Here is a 12,588-nt window from a genome sequence, read left to right as displayed (position 1 = left end):
AAATTTTTTCTCAATTCCCTTAAAATGTTTTCGAGATATGGCGAAATACGCAAAAAAATCAAATTAACATTAAAGGGTTCAAACTTTGGACAGCACACCTGACCAAACTATGAAGACCATATTTCGCAGATTGTGGCTACTCCCTATCATATGAGGCTAGAAATCCGAATCCTTTCAGAAAAGGATATGCTTATTCAGAGAAAGTGCGTTTTTGTGTCTGATTTCGTATCTTAAAATATTGTCTGCACTAATAAATTAACATACTTGATGTCATCCCTTCGATCAATTAAGATTGAGTCCTAGAATGTGAGGATCCGATTATTAGATCAAAAGTTATTCAGGGTTGCTCGTTAATTTTCACTCACTGTACAGGTTTTTATACATGCATATACACAGATATGTTCCTTTGAACCTTAAGACAAAAGATATACGATCTTTACATATCGAGCCAAACACTGAAATTTATTATCACCTTCATCCCACCACTCCCCACGTAGTAGAGAAGTTGAGAAACTAAGTATAGAGTGGATTTTAAAAACTCCTGGTTAGGAAAACTCCTCGTTGAAAACGATACAATTTGCATGTGTCTTTTCTGTATTGCGTTGTTATCAAATGGAAATTCTGTAAATCCATAAAATACCTACATGGAAACCACCTTTAGGAATCGTTTGATGTAAAAATATCACTCTTGCTTACACCTATATCGTCCCAAGCTCCTCAATTTTGTACAGGAATGCTCAAATCTATCTCTCGTCGCATGCTTGTCTTCGCTGAACTTGCGGCATGGAAGAAAGGACTGAAATAGTAAGTAAATATCTTGCTTATTTGTGTATAAAATTATACACAATATTATTTTGTTTTCATGCAATATGTTATATTGTTTTGTATATGAAATTCGTTACATGCTGATTTTTTTCTACTCTAGAATAAGCTGTAGCTTTGTTCTTAATAGTCCATTATCGTAAAATTCTACTATATTCTTTCAACACAATAAAATTTATATCTCCTCCTCATCATGAAGTTATTATTACATTCTTTCAACACAATAAAACTCTTTATATCCTCACATTATCGTAAAATTCTACTATATTCCTTCAACACAATAAAATTTATATCTCCTCCTCATCATATAGCTTTTATTACATTTTTCAACATAGTAAAATACTTTATATCCTCTCATTATCGTAAAATTCTACTATATTCTTTCAACACAGTAAAATTCTTTTATATCCTCGCCTCATCATGAAGTTCTTATTACATTCCTTCAACACAATAAAACTCTTTATATCCTCACATTATCGTAAAATTCTACTTTATTCCTTCAACACAATAAAATTTATATCTCCTCCTCATCATGAAGTTCTTATTACATTCTTTCAACACAATAAGACTCTTTATATCCTCACATGATCGTAAAATTCTACTATATTCCTTCAACACAATAAAATTTATATCTCCTCCTTATCATGAAGCTCTTATTATATTTTTCAACACAGTAAAATACTTTATATCCTCTCATTATCGTAAAATTCTACAATATTCTTTCAACACAGTAAAATTCTTTTATATCCTCGCCTCATCATGAAGTTCTTATTACATTCCTTCAACACAATAAAACTCTTTATATCCTCACATTATCGTAAAATTCTACTATATTCTTTCAACACAATAAAATTTATATCTCCTCTTCATCATGAAGTTCTTATTACATTTATTCAACACAGTAAATTACTTTACGTTTCCTCATTATTGTAAAATTCTACAATATTCTTTCAACAAAGTAAAATTTTTATATCAACTCATTATCGCAAAATTGTAATATATTCTTTCAACTGATATGAAGATATTCTCTAACTATTCATTCCCTGAAATTTCAGTAAAATTCGGAGAATTCGCCGTGTATTCCTACGGCCATCTTTCTTCTTTAAAACGAAACGCCCTGAATCCGGTAATTGTAATGAATTTCTGTACAATTAGTAAAATTGACCGTTAAATTAAACTACTGTCTGCACCCTTTTTCGAGAAAAAAGTCCACCAAACTTAAAAATGCCTTCCTTGAAAAAATTTCATGGCGAATAGCCGGCATTGACTTTCAAATATCATATTTGAGATGTTAGAGATTAGTTTGCATATTCACTGAAAATCTTGAAATTAAAACAAAATATCAAGCATTTTATATATTATAACAGGCTAAAATACTTAATAGATCAATATTTTTCCAATAATTAAGAAAGTATGATGTTTTAAATCCTACTTGCTTTTCTCGTTAATAATTCGTAAACTTTTTGACGTTTTTAATTGTTTTTTAAACAAATAGTAACTGAATGAAATACTGTTAAATGTGTGCACTTCAAGATTCATAATATCACACTGTTTCTCGGTTTACTTTCAATGCTGCTTCAAACTATACCAATGTAACTGTACTTTTTTGAACAATAAAGACAATAATATTATGAATAGAATTCATGTGAAACCAGTTGCATAAATCATCGGAAATGTACTACGTCACTTCCAAATAACAAAAGGATTTCATTTCACCTGCCGCATCTTCATTCAAAAAGATTGAATCTAATTAAAATGACTGACAATAATAATGTTTATAATTTGCCAATTTGTTCACGCAAATGACAGTCAGCTTGGTTCACTTCTTTTTAGGTAAACAATTTGTTTATTTTATTCGTGTTATTAATTATTAATTATCTATCATGACGTTTCTGATTAAATATTATACTATCTTTAAATTAAATTTTATAGCATATTTGTTTACTTTTGAATAAATATGAGAATTATTTATTGAATTTACTTCATTGAATATATTGAATTCATTGTTTGGCTTAGCTTTCTCAGGTGAAAAATATTATATAGGATTGAATTTTAAGCTTCTTTAACATGTATTTTTAAAAAAATACTTAAGCACAACAAAAGTAGATTCTAAAAAGTTCATTCCTCTTTCTAATATTTTTTACCAATCAATATTCTGATGTATATAATACCTATATCTATACATATCAAAATATTATGTATAGGTAAAAATATTGGTTACTATAGTCAGGTGAGGTTTTTTTATAGAGGGAATACATTGTTTTTTTATCTTCTCCAATATTTTTCAAGTTTATTTTACACCTTTTCCTATATTTTTAACTATTATTATTTGTTATCCTTTGCAAAAAAAATATCCTCACTAGGCTTGTTACCTCTTTTTATCTAAACCTATATTTTGCCAACCCGATAGCAAAACGACTTCTTTAAAATAAGTTTCGTTATACTTATTTAGTTTTTTTATACTTAATTAATATTTTTCTAATTTTCTAGAGCACCAAAATTAAAGTTAACGCACTATGGCACTTTGAAATAAATATATTCTTTTATATTTAATCTCTCTAAGAAATTATTTTTCGTTCATTATACTAATTTCCAATTAAGTAGAAAACTTTACAAACTATTTATATTTTTGTACAAACTCTAAAGAAAACGCTCTCGTTTAAATTAGTCAAAACTCATGCAAACAAACATAAATAACTGTTAAAACTCGCAGCACTCATAAAAATAACATATATTTGCAAAGTAACACACACAAAAATTTATACATCTTAATTACTAAATTCAGAAAGTCGCATTGGCGAGATATTCTTCCAGTCAATTCTAGTCACTCAACATGTATCCTTGAATTCTGACATAAGACTTTCTCATCAATTATGTCAGTATTACTTGATCGAAAAAAGGGTGGAATGGCCCACTGGCAGTAAGAAACACCGTTGATTTTTTTTGTTTTATTCAATGCCAGAGTAGTTTTCAATTCATGTCACGCTCAATTGATACCCTTGAGAAATGCAAGGGAATAAAAAGAGTAAAATGCCTCCGATCTGGTTTTATTTTCATTATCTCTCGTGGCTTCCTTAAATATTTCGAACATTTGAAAGTCAAAATGTTAATTATCTTTGTTGCGAGTGGTCTTAAATCAAAGACGATGATAAAGAGGAAGTAATAGGATATTTCTTAATCTCCGCACGAAGATGTTTTAGTTATTTTGGGTACATTCAAAGGTGAGATATATAAAATCTATTTTATTTTATCGCGTTTATTAATTGAGTATTTTAGATTAATGTCGATTAAAGACTTAATTTTTATCATTTATGATTTTTTTTTAATTTTATTATCATGATATTTAATAAATATTATTGTTATAAGACTGAGATCATTAAATAGGAAATCTAAACTAATAACTTTGCTTGTTTCAAAGTCTAAGAATATTAGTAATATCGATCGGTATCATGATGTTCATTTTACCACGTTTATATTAACTTGCCTTCGTGTATGTCTGTCCGGGTGGAATTTTGTAATCGATTTTAAACTAACATCCCGACTAGCTACAAACTTCAAATTTGGCACATAGTTCGGATTCGGATGACAATGCATGAAAATAAGGAGAAAAAAGACATACGAAGTAAAATAAAATTAAAGTTTAAAAAAAATTAATATTTTCGCGATTGTCTTTTGTTACCGATTCGATTAGTTCAAATTAGTGTCACATGTCAGGTGAAAAGTTTTTTATGGTCGGAATATTTTTATTGGCTGAAAAATCACGTGGTAGGATCCAGTTTTTCCTCATTCATTTCCAGATTGTTTTGGTTGTCATCAGCCTAAAACTAATAAAAGTCGTAAAGGTATTGTTTTTCTATAAAGATTTTTGTATCCCTAATTTAAAATTGAAGCTCTATTATTTAAGTAGAGGTTTTGTAGTAGTCTTGACACGATGACGAAAGAGACAGCCACTCAACGCAAGCGACGACTGGACCTATTTTAAAAGCACTTTCAGTCTCCTGAAATTTTATATCAAGCACTCTTCCTTTGCGAATAGGCTTAAAAAAATTTTGATTTTTTTTCACTCTTATGTTTGAATTTTATGAAACACAAGAAGGATCCATAGTTTTACAACCAACCAAACTTCAAAAATCAATACACCATTTTTCTAAATAAATAATCTAAATAAAAATATATGTTTTTAAAAACCACGTTTTTGCAGTGAAGAATAATAATTGAGAAATAAAAATTTAAAAATTATGAATTTAAAAAATTTATTTAAGCACAAAACTAAAAAAGCAGAAAATAAATAATCTAAATAAAAATATATTTTTTTAAAAAACACGTTTTTTGTAGTGAAGAATAATAATTGAAAAATATTAATTGAAAAAAAATATAAAATAAAAATGAAAAATTAAAAAAATTATAATTTAAAAAAAATTTAAAATAAAAAATTTTATTTTTAAAAACCACGTTTTTGTTGTGGAGAATAATAATTAAAAAAAAATTTGAAAAACGAAAAACATGGGGAGCATGAAATACATAACAGTTATGTTATATTAGTGTGTGTATGTGTGCTCTTGAGAATATGTGTATGTATATCTGTAATTGTATCTGAATGTGTATGTGTATGTGGAATATGTTTGTGTATATGCATATGTATTGGGATGTATATGTGGCTGTACATGTGTATGAGTAAGAAAATGTGTATATGTATGTCTATATGTACTGTTATGTATTTCATGCTCCCCACGTTTTTCATTTTTCAAATTTATTTTTTTTTTAATTATTATTCTCCACTACAAAAACGTGGCTTTTGAAAATATTATTTTTTATTTTGAATTTTTTATATTATTCTTGAAAATAATTGTTATTATTCCTGACATTGTCAGTAATCGCTTTTGGCATCATGGTCGTAATTCAGAATGTATTAAATAATAATCATTATGGTTTTAATATTTAAGTTTGTCAATTGGCAACATGTTAATAATAAATTATTATCATGATATCTAGTAAGTATTATTGTTATAAGACTGAGATCATTAAATAGGAAATCTAAAATAATAACTTTGCTTGTTTCAAAGTCTAAGAATAATAGTAATGTCTATCGGTATCATGATGTTCATTATTCATGTTATTGTTAAAAAAGCAAGCAATATTAAAAAAAATATGTAAAAAAACTGAATGGCTTATAGTAGAATTTAAAACAATGACTAATAACGCTTATCCAATCATAAAATTCCATTTAGTTTTTTGCTCATCCCTATTTAATTAATGAATTAATATTAAAAAAAAAGCTGTATTAACATCAAGTGCCATCAACTACAAGTTCAAAAAAATTATTTGAAATTGACTGGATGAATAAAAAGTATTTTATTAATGATTGAAAATTTGAACAAGACAAAGAGGGAGTGTGAACTAATAGTGGGAATTTAATAAGTGTTATCATTCTTGAAAGTGTTAGAAATGTAAGAATAATAGTAATCTCAATCGATATCTTAATGTTCATTATTATGGTTATTCTTGAGAAATAAGTGTTATCATTCGTGAATGTGTTGGCAATCGCTTTTGGCATCATAATTCAGAATGTATTAAACAATAATTATTATGGTTTTAATATTTGAGATTGTCAATTGCTGTCAAGCTAATTATCAATTATTATCATGGTTTTTAGTAAGTATTATTGTTAAAAGACTGAGATCATTAAATAGGAAATCAAAAATAATAACTTTGCTTGTTTCAAAGTCTAAAATATTAGTAATCTCAATCGGTATCATGATGTTCATTATTCTGCTTATTCTTGAGAAATAAGTGTTATTATTCCTGAATGTGTTAGTAATCGCTTTTGGCATCATAATTCAGAATGTATTAAACAATAATTATTATGGTTTTAATATTTGAGATTGTCCATTGGTATTAAGCTAATTATCAATTATTATCATGGTTTTTAGTAAATATTATTGTTATAAGATTGAGATCATTAAATAGGAAATCTAAAATAAAAACTTTGCTTGTTTCAATGTCTAAGAATATTAGTAATCTCAATCAGTATCATGATGTTCATTATTCAGGTTATTCTTGAGAAATAAGTGTTATCATTCCTGAATGTGTTAGTAATCGCTTTTGGCGTCATGATTCAGAATGTATTAAACAATTATTATGGTTTTAATATTTGAGATTGTCAATTGGTATTAAGCTGATTATCAATTATTATCATGGTTTTTAGTAAGTATTATTGTTATAAGACTGAGATCATTAAATAGGAAATCTAAAATAATAACTTTGCTTGTTTCAAAGTCTAAGAATATTAGTAATCTCAATCGGTATCATGATGTTCATTATTCAGGTTATTCTTGACAAATAAGTGTAATTATTCCATAAAGTGTTAGCAATTGCCTTCGGCGTCATAGTCATAATTCAGAATATATTAAATATTATAGTTTTCATTATGGTTTTAATATTTGAAATCGTCAATTGGTATCATGCCAATCATCAATTATACCACTATTACTTCGACGTAGAATGGGTGTAATTGCTTAAGATTATGAAATACATCGTTAGTCTTTTTGTTTTATTCAATGTCAGAGCACTTCTCGATTCAAGTCATGCTCATTTGATACCCTTGAGAAATGAAAATTAGCAATTTATTAAATGTTGTGTCTGAGAGTAAAATTTGATTTTCGTTTTACATCTTTTGCCATTTTAACGAGTAATCTGATTCTTGTTTTGAGAGATGTTAATTCAGCGACGACAAAAAAAAAAAATTATAAATGGATATTTCCTAATCTCTGCTCAAAAATGTACTATACTGATACCAAAGTATTACCAGATAACTGATAACAAAGCATTATTTATATGGCTATATTAGAAGGTACATTAGATAAAAATTATTTAGTTTTGTAACACTTGCTTATTAGCAATATTCCAGTTGATGCCATGAATGTTAATTGATGTCATAAATAATAAGTTTCATTTGGTATCATGTTTTGTTTATGAGGAATCCTTGAATAGTAATTATTCGTTATTTTAAAGCGTGCATTATTTAGTATTCCATTACTTAGTATTAAGTCTGTAAGAGTCAATGATCTCTTTTGAAGTCATATTCTTTATTTCATATACGATGAATTGTTTTAATTCCTGAGATAACTCAAGTTTCAATTGTTATTCATTGTTCATGATATTCTTTATTCGTGATATATGAAGTCAGAGAGTCTGATAATTATGATTATTCTTGGATAATGAGCGCCTCGTATTTTAAGAATATCATGGCATTCAAGATATCAGACTGTCTCATTTAAGAAATCTGAGAATGTCTGGGATATTTTTTTGTTTTTTAGTCATTATTTCGGATATTTAAAATAAGTATTGTTATTTTAAAGTCTGATAACTATAATTATTCATGATATTCTTAAACAATAAGGGACACTTATTCAAGAAAATTATGACGTTTAATATATCAATCTGTCTCATTGGCTTTTAAGAAATCTGAGAATATCAGTGATTTTTTTTGTTTCTTACTCATTATTTCGTATACTTAAAATAAGTATTGTTATTTTAAAATCTGATAATTATGATTATTCATGATATTGTTTGATAATAAGGGACTCTTATTCAAGAATATCATGGCATTCAATATTCATGTCTCATTGACTCTAAAGAAATCTTAGAATGCTCGTGATTTTTTCGTTTCTTATTCATTATTTAGGATATTTAAAATATTGTAATCATAAAGTCTGATAACTATGATTATTATGATAATGAGTGCATCTTATTTTTAGAATATCATGGCATTCAAGATATCAGACTGTCTCATTGGCTTCTAAGAAATCTGATAATATCAGTGATTTTTTTTTTCGTTTCTTAGTCATTATTTCGGATATTTAAAATAAGTATTGTTATTTTAAAGTCTGATAACTATGATTATTCATGATATTCTTAAATAATAAGGGACTCTTATTCAAGAATATCATAACATTCAATATATCAATCTGTCTCATTGACTCTAAAGAAATCTGAGAATGTTCGCGATTTTTTCGTTTCTTATTCATTATTTAGGATATTCAAAATAAGTATTTTAAAGCCTGAGAATGTTTGGAATATTAATTAGTGATATTAATTAGTACCATGATATTCATCACTGATATCTTGAGTAACAAGTGTTATAAAACCTGAAGATGCCAGTGATTTTTTGATATCATTCACGATGCCTTGAATGATTTTTTATTTAAAGTTTGAGAATACCTGAAATATGAATATCATTAATCTGTCTGTTTCATTCAAAGCCAATATATTTCTCAGTTATAGCGATATTCAATTGATATCCCTTAAAAAGCAAATTAGCATTTTAATAGGATGTAAAATTCATCCCGGTTTTGAAAAATTTCTTGAGTATTTGAATCTGAACGTTGAGTCTGAATATGGAAAGTGATCTTAAATCAAAGAAGATGATTATTATAACTTTGCACAATTCTTAATTATTTGGTTATATTAAAAAATAAGAGGATAATAATTATTTCTAATTATCAAACTTGATCTTTGAATATATTTTCAGTTTAATATCAACTGATATCATGATTTTTATCATTTATGAAAACTTTTTGAATAAAGTATTTCTCTTAAGAAGTTAGGGAGTTTCAGTAAATGTTTAGGCACCCAGACTAGGATATTTTGAAATCCAATCAAAAAGTACCAATCAAAAATTTAACAATTTACATAACGATACGGCATATTTAATAAGTTCACTTAAATTACGTAATAATAACTTTAATCCGTAATTATATGTATAATAAACAAATTAATGCTGTTCTTACGTATTATTAAGTAATAACTTTACGTAAGAACCGCATTATCAATTTGTTTTGCATTATTAATTTTTTTATTTAAATTTAAAAAAATTTTGCGCCAAAAAAAAAAGACTAGAAGCGTAACTTTTTTTTTTGTTAAAAATTTAACCTCTAAGAGTATTAACTTAAAAATTCATAAATTTGACCTTTGATATATTCGCTTAATGTATTTATTTGTAATGATGAACGAAATGGTCTTAATTCTAACTTTATTATTAAGATCTTAATACATTTCCTTTGCTACCTTTAAGAAAAATATTTTCTAAAACTACGAAAGTTCTGAACTAGTTGGAAGTTATGCATGGATTAAACGTATAGGTTACATAGCAAAAATCCAATCATTAAATCAAAAATTATTAAGGTGCTCCGTTTATACGTTGCACACTGTAATACGCTGATAGAAACAATAAACAACACAAAGCTTTTTAAGTTGGAGTGTTTTTGTTTGTTCATGTATTTTGCTCTATACAATATTTTTGCTAGTTTCGTGATAGTTTTGTATTAATTCATTTTTTTTCCTGTTTAGTATATTCAAGTTATGAAATGCTTGTGAAATAAAATTTTGAATTAGATTTTTATATGGACAATAAAAAACACATAGTAGATAATAAAATCAAGAGATATTGATAGCTGGCAAAGTCAGGGCTGCAATTTACTACACTTTTTGCAAAATACTTGAAATATTGATGCAAAGTACAACAAAAAAATTTAGTCTAATTATAATTTAACAATTAATTGAAATAGTCTCGTTCATAATTTAATAATTAGACAATTAGACACTAAAGCTTTCAGAAATTTGGTTAATTTTGTCAACATTTTAAAAGTTTTACCACGAAAGAGCTGGATAAAAGTGGGATTTCATATAAAACTTTTGTATCATTTTCATGTAAACTAAACTCAGTGGCGTGACAGCCCATAGAGAGTTAAGGTCTACTGTGCCCATCTCAGTTTTTTTGATCTTGGGCTCTGGAGTGCAGGAGCAGATGTTCCGGTCAGGTGGTCAGCCGAACGCGGAACCCCCAGTGTTTAGTTCCCCTGCATGCTTGGTACTCATTTATCGACCCACTGAAGGGATGAAAGGCTGCTACATCATTTACGTGTAAAAAATAACTTTAAATAACATTTATAAAGCAAAGAAAGATACATTAAAATGTAAACTTAGCTACTACTAAAAGAAATTTTCGCAAAAAGCGTAGCAAGTTGTCAGCCTTGCAAATTGATCTGACTTTTGGGAAAATTTCTTGTAATACATAGCTGCCAACTTAACTTGTAACTCTTATACATGCGTTTATATTATTAATTTGGCATAATTGGTATAAAAAAATTAAAAAGAATTTTTTTTAGAACCAAGATCAAATATTGATATAGCACAGCTATCAATTCTCCCAGATTTTCCGGAATATTTTATTTTTTGTATTTAAATTGAGAGCAAAAATTCTGCTTTTTTATTTCATTCTTGGATTTTTTAATTTAGTAAAGAAATATTTTATTTATCATTATAAATTAATTCATTAAACTCGTATACAAATATATTAAAAACCCATGTTTATGTGTTTAAGATTAAACAAAACATGAAAAGATATTTGGCTACAGTAGATTTTTCAATTAACATTTTACTACTATTTCGAAAAAAATCATTTTTGGAAGGAAACAAAAGTTGTCAGGTGAGATATCACCAAGAAAAATATTTTTCAACGAACGAACAAGTTAAGAATTGTAGATATGTATGGAATCTAGTTATGTAGAAGGGAACTATCGATATTAAGTCTTGTTTACCTTTTCCGTAATAACAAATTTCCAGTGAAAATTTTAGTCTTGCACAACATAAGCAAGTGCGACCTTAGGCGATGTATTCTAAGTGAAGTGGCATGCTTTATATCTTTATAGTTTAAAGAATAGTGGTTACTAAACGTTTAAATGTAGGCTTCATAAAATGCTTATAAATTTCTAAAAGTAGTAGTAAAAGTTTTAAAAAAAATTATGTTTTTAAGTTTTTATTCCCAGCCATGATTAATATTTCTAAATAAATATATCTAGTTGCAATTCCCATCATTTATCTTTTCCAAATCAGAATTAGATATCAAAATAACAAGACAACTAATTTATGTTTCGATGATTAAACCAATACTCACATATCATCAGCAATGGGCAACATTTCAAAAACGCAAATGAAGAAACTTGTCATTTTTCGAAATAAAATTCTGAGAAAAATAACTAAAGCAAAATGGTTTATGCGAAAGAAAGACCACCAGTAAGATCTTGTAACAGAAAGATTCGACAAGCACGTCGCCAAATTAAACCAGAAATTTTTTGATACTGCAATGCCGCAAACTTTAATAATATTTTTCAGTACCAGAACCTTGAAGAAGACGAATACGTCGTGACGGTACTGAACGGTAGAAGATGGTAGTGTCGTGTCCACTTAAGAACAAATATACCCATGGGTTGAAAGCACACAGGCAGCAATCTCGGTGATCTTGTTTGAGTAGAATCACTCTACGTCAAAGGGAGCTCTGAATGAGTTATAAATTTGTACTGAATTAAAAAGTTAGCCATTGCATTGATTGATTAGAAAAAGATAAAAGTATTTATATTCACTTCTTATAATATGTGATAAAAATTAAAAAAATTGCTCTAATTTAAGTATAATTGGATTACGAACGATTAAAAAAATTAATTTATGAAATAATAGAAATTTTTAAAAGCTAGGAAATATGTAATGCCTATAATGTCATCACATAGTTTTAGGTAAGATTGAGTTATAGCGACGAACCGTCTTATGTTCATTAGGAGTTTTACTGTCTATCAGATAAAATAATATTTGGTATATCAAGTAAATAAAAAAAGAAATGAACAAGTTAATAAAAGATGCAAATCAGTCAATCAGTGATAAACTGAACCAGTAGAGCAATGAATCAAAGAATTTATAAATCAGTGAATTAAT

The 12,588-nt window shown here is 27.2% G+C and overlaps 1 protein-coding gene across 7 annotated transcripts in view; it reads left to right on the top strand.

The window, feature by feature from the left end:
• Positions 1-12,588, top strand: part of LOC122273127 (uncharacterized) — a 62,470-nt gene that overhangs the window by 34,282 nt on the left and 15,600 nt on the right. Inside the window, exon 1 of one of the 7 annotated variants that reach the window (XM_071186008.1) lies at positions 2,506-2,655. The exons of 3 other annotated variants lie outside the window; for them this stretch is intronic. The gene's annotated coding sequence lies outside the window, so the exon portion shown is untranslated. Of the gene's footprint in view, positions 1-2,505; positions 2,656-3,857; positions 4,044-12,588 lie in introns of those variants that run through there. 3 more of the 7 variants (XM_016072732.3, XM_043057192.2, XM_071186006.1) reach the window with 3 other exon arrangements.

This window comes from Parasteatoda tepidariorum, chromosome 9 (assembly GCF_043381705.1).
Source record: "Parasteatoda tepidariorum isolate YZ-2023 chromosome 9, CAS_Ptep_4.0, whole genome shotgun sequence".
Lineage (NCBI taxonomy): Eukaryota > Metazoa > Arthropoda > Arachnida > Araneae > Theridiidae > Parasteatoda > Parasteatoda tepidariorum.
Note: the sequence above shows the minus strand (reverse complement) of the source record. Positions and strands in the feature narration are given on the sequence as shown.